Source organism: Telopea speciosissima, chromosome 7 (assembly GCF_018873765.1).
Source record: "Telopea speciosissima isolate NSW1024214 ecotype Mountain lineage chromosome 7, Tspe_v1, whole genome shotgun sequence".
Taxonomy (NCBI): domain Eukaryota; kingdom Viridiplantae; phylum Streptophyta; class Magnoliopsida; order Proteales; family Proteaceae; genus Telopea; species Telopea speciosissima.
The window spans coordinates 21948953-21953481 of NC_057922.1; the positions used below are offsets into that span (position 1 = coordinate 21948953).

At 37.2% G+C, this 4529-nt stretch overlaps 1 pseudogene; it reads right to left on the reverse strand.

Moving 5' to 3' along the window:
• Window positions 1–1816: 1816 nt before the first annotated feature.
• Window positions 1817–3150, reverse strand: LOC122668354 (annotated as a pseudogene).
• Between the last annotated feature and the right edge of the window lie 1379 nt (window positions 3151–4529).

Consider the following 4529-nt stretch of genomic DNA (forward strand, 5'->3'; position numbering starts at 1 on the left):
TGATGCACATATGAGAGAGAGAGAGAGAGAGAGAGAGACCGAGGTATGGTAATGAATGGGAGGAATATAGATATTCAAGAATAAAGACTGAGGGATTTTAGGAATTGGGAGAGAAACTCCTAAAAGGAAATGAATTTGTTTTCTTGAAAAATGTTTTTTTTTTTTAATTTTAATAAAATATAAAAATATTTGAAAATGAGAAATCATAATTTGAATGTATATAAAATAAAAGGCGAAAAAAAAAAGGTGTTGCAAGGAAGGCATTGGTCCCTTTTGATGAATAATAAGAAGAAAGTCATTGTTATATATAGGACATAATTTATCAACACAACGGTTGTGGAGAAAATCTAGGCATTTCAATCCATCAAAACGATTGAATATGTGTCAAAAATTAAGGGGTATTTTTGACCTTTAACTAGTGAAGGGAGTAATAATGACCTATCGTCGGAAGTTGCAGTGGTCAATCCTTACTAGAAATTTGAGACCTTTTCAATCTCTCCTATTGCCAGCGATGGAGCACTGCCAAGCTTCTTCTCCAACGGTTGCAAGATAGTTGTTTTGAATTTCTTAGGGTTTTTTAAGGTTAAAACGTGTAAAGGGCAAATCTATAATTTATACTTTCCAAGTTTCAACAGTGATAGTTATAAGGGTAAAATAGACATGTTCATTTAAACACTAACAACAGACTAACCCCGTTAGGTTTCGGGGGGTGTCAAGTAATTATTTCAAACATTGGTAATCGTAAGCAAAATGACCATAATATTGGGGATGTCCAAGTAATTTTCTCAAAATTATAATTAAATTCTTGGGTATGCACTTATGTAGTCATTTTCGATATATTTTAGCAGCTTTTATCAACACTAAACAAGAACATGGATGATGTTTTGTAATCCATTAAAATCCCAAGAGAATGAAACGAAGTCACCATTTGATGATCATTTTTTTTTAACTTTTTAACCAAAAGTCATTTCCAATAAAGAGATATATCCATTAGGCATGTATTATATATTTGACCCCTCTCATTAGTGGAAATTAAGTCTTCCACTTAAACTGGAGGAAAGTGGTTTTTACACGTGGCACCATATTAATGCGCATGCACATTTCATACTTAGCCCTACAAGAAGAAAAGTTTTTTAAGGATAAGGCAGGTGGGAATTACCTAGTTGAACTTAATTTGGAATAAAGATGTGGTCTTACTTCATTTTGAAATTGAACAAAACCCATGCATGCAACAAGGAAATTAAGGAAACACAATTAAGAACCATGTTGACCTACTAGTCCTTTTCATTGTTCAATATTACATTATTATCTTTATCCTTCTTTAGAGAGAGAGAGAGAGAGAGAGAGAGAAATATTAATACTTCTTATAAATGCTCAAGGTCCCATAGAATGAAAGAAAACAAAAAAAAAAAGGGTAAATTACACGTCACCCCTTGATTTTCAAATAAAACTTAGATCACTCCCTGGATTTTGAAAATACTCAAATCATCCCCTCTATAGTAACGGTGTTAGTCTGCTGTTAGTTATTGGTGTGAAAGGTTTATTTTACCCCTTGTACTAAAACATTAGAATTAAATTTACAATACTACCATTCCCTCATCTTCAACATTGGTCAAGGATAGTTTAGGGATTTAAATTTATTTAACTAGCTGACATCATCACTTAACAGTATAAAACTAACGATAGGGTATAATTTGTCATATTGGGGTCTAAATCAGGAGGTGATTTGAATTTTTAAAAAAACCAGGGGGCGTAGGGTTTTTTACAATTACCACCCCAAAAACTTTGATATCTACTATGACTCCCCTAAAAACTTTCAAACAACTACTATCCTCCCATGTTGCATACTAATAACTAACTGGCTCCCACTGTTACATTCCTGTAACGAAGAGGGTTAATCGTGAGAGTGTGTCATTGTCACGGATTTTCTAGGACCAAAATGCCCTTTTGGGGTGGTAATTGTAAAAAACCCCCCACCCCATCACTGTCCCTTCTTCTTCTTCTCCTTCTTCTTCTTCCATGGCGTCGATTGCAGAGAAGACGGTGTAGACTAAGACGAAGGTATCAACGATCTCAGCACCAAGACCATCACCCTTTGTGTAGCCATGGCTGACTTCATTGGCTCCACCACCCAACATCTGGTATTGAGTCTTTTGGAAGCCTTTCACAACACCGGCACCACCGATGGCTCCAAGGCATTGCATCACCATGTAGAACAGTGCCCTGATCAAAGATAGCTTCCTTGCAAGGAACAAACCGAAGGTCATAGCTGGGTTGATGTGTCCTCCTGCACCCACCACATCCATCAAACTCTAATATTTCAAGAACAAATCAAGAACAAAACAAATCCTAAAAGAATTTGTATAAATCAAGAACAAAACAAACCCATAAAAGAAATCAACCGAAACTGGGAAATTAATGAGTACAACAGCAAACGCTTACACAGGATTGCATAAACAGACAGTAACATGATGTGAATGAAAGAAAATCATGAGAGCGAAAACAAAAATTTTCTTATTCAAATATTTCATAATCTTGCAAAACATAAAAATCCGAAAAAATAGCAGATCTAACAATGAAAGTAGTAGAATAAGTGTAAGGGAAAAAAATCCGAAAGAGATAAACATCGAAGCGCATCATCAAATAATTGCACAGTAAAAGGCAAAACAGAAGCGCAGTTTGATAAGAAACAAGCTGAGAAGAAAACCCAAGAACTGAAAGAGTTCGTGAATAGTTTTACTAACCTGAGATACCAGCAGTGCAGTAGACAAGGGCAAAGATCATACCCCCAAAGGCCCAAGCGATCCCTTGAATACCCATAGAGGCACACATGTTGGGAGCTCTTTTAACACCCATGACAGTCAAAATAGTGATGTAAAGGAAGAGGAAAGTAGCCACGAACTCTGCAATTCCTGCTCTCCAGAAGGACCACGATTGTAGCTCTCCAGCCTCAAATAGAGGAACTGGGGGGTGGCTCCTTATAGTCCTTATCAGTTTGTGCAGCAGTCCCTATGGGCTGCCTCTCAGAGAACTTGTTAGCTCCAAGCTTAACATCTTCTTCCTTGCCCTCCATTTCTTATCTCTTGCTCTAGATCTTCTCTTCCTCTGGAGCTCTGAACACAACAACAAAAGGCACCAAAGCAGTAGATTATAAGAGTTTAGGACCTCAAGTGGAGAAAACAAGGTTTGGGGTTGCAGAGGAGGAAGAAGAAGAAGGAGAAGGAGGAGGAGGAGAAGGGACGGTGATGGGGTGGGGGTACTTTACAATTACCACCCCAAAAGGGCATTTTGGTTCTAGAAAATCCATGACAATAACACACTCTCACGACTAACCCTCTCCGGTACAGGAATGTAATGGTGGGAACCAGTTAGTTATTAGTATGCAACAGAGGAGGGTAGTAGTTGTTTGAAAGTTTTTAGGGGGTAATAATAGATATCAAAGTTTTTAGGATGATAATTGTAAAAAACCCAAAAAAAAACAAACACGAAAGCTCATGCATTGACAATACACTTCTTTTGGTTTATTATATATGTCACACTTACAAGGAATTGAAGTGGTCCACATAAGACAAGATGGATGGTAAGGAAACAAATCTATAAAATTTGAGAGGGGAGGGTGGGGGAGAGAAAAGATAAGCTTAAAAATTAAGTAAAACAGCTGCAGTCACTATCACGCCTTTGAGGAGAAGAAAGCCTTCTCTAAGCATAGATTAGAAGTAGCAAGGCTTATATCATATATTGCCATTTTAGGAAAAGAGCATGCTAGCTACTAAAGTTACCCCACAATGGGGTTACAAGTTGGTGTCTTCTAAAACATTCCTAGCTATTGTTCTAATTAGGCAACCAATTAAGGTTAATTTGTTTGTGTTAGGCAACCAATTAAGGTTAATTTGCTTATTTTTTTAGAAAATTAAGGATGGCTTTAGTTCCATGTCTTAAAGGTGATGATGATATGATTCCCAAGGTGAGATACCCAAGGGAATTTGTTCAATTGCAGCCACTTTAGGGGCTGAGAATAGGGAGGAAATAAGAGGTTTGTTCCATTGTTTAAATGGTTGGGTGATAAGGTTAGAGACTAAGGATAAATAGGAATGGAACCCTAAAGGCCTAAACTAGTGATGTGCCCCTTAGGGAGGGAAGGGATCCATTGGTCTCGAAAAATAACGGTAGAGCAGCCATCTCCAATTCTTTCCTATGTCCTTTCTAGAGGAGATCTCTCTACCTTTTAGGAGGCTTCTTCAATCCCAAGAGCAATTGTGTTTAAAAGATGCCTCAAGAAAGGAAGATTGAGGAAAATACTTCCCCTTAAGCACCTTAACCATTTTCATTTTGGATTATTCTCCAACATTGTCAAGCTAGAAGAGCTAAATTGAAACACCTAAATCCTTAAACCCCAGGCAACCCACCCCGTTTACTTCTACATAATTTCTCCAATTTCATCCAATAAACACCTTTCTCTAATGCATCTTTCCACCAAAATTTCCTGATCAATTTATTTAAATCCAAGCACAAGAAGGAAGGGAGGAGAA